Below are 435 nucleotides of genomic sequence, written 5' to 3'. Positions count from 1 at the left end.
ACCTCCTCTTGTCCCGAGGCTACTTCATACCCCCCACCGCTCCCGGGGACGAGACTCCTACCGAGGTCTCAGTGGGCTCAAGGCCACAACTTAGCGTTGCAGAAGAAATGGATGGGCCCGATCCCGCGCCCGCCATACCCTCTCTTCTGTCCCATCTTTGTTTTAACCAAAAAAACTCCGTGACTGTCGCTCCCCACTCCCGGACTTCCCCCCTCCCCCAGTTGAATGTTTTATATTCCCCGGTCAAAAGTCCAGAAGAACTTCTAAAACTTTCTGGACTTGATTCCCTTCAACCCTCCTCCTCTCCCCCACCCCCAGATCCAAAACTGTTTTCTGATCCTCAGAACGAAGTGCCTCTAGCACTTGATGGGACTTGGCGGGCTCCGGCAACCGGAGAAGGGAAATAAGCGTCCCCAGGTAAGAGAAAAAGTTAGA

General features: G+C 54.0%; 1 protein-coding gene across 4 annotated transcripts in view; it reads right to left on the bottom strand.

The window, feature by feature from the left end:
* TPM1 (tropomyosin 1 (alpha)) overlaps positions 1-435 on the bottom strand; it is a 29832-nt gene that overhangs the window by 29011 nt on the left and 386 nt on the right. The window lies entirely within an intron of this gene.

The sequence above is a fragment of the Bison bison genome, unplaced genomic scaffold (assembly GCF_000754665.1).
Source record: "Bison bison bison isolate TAMUID 2011002044 unplaced genomic scaffold, Bison_UMD1.0 scf7180017845312, whole genome shotgun sequence".
In the NCBI taxonomy this organism is placed as follows: Eukaryota; Metazoa; Chordata; class Mammalia; order Artiodactyla; family Bovidae; genus Bison; species Bison bison.
The sequence above is the reverse complement of the archived record's forward strand: the minus strand, read 5'-3'. Positions and strand labels throughout refer to the sequence as shown.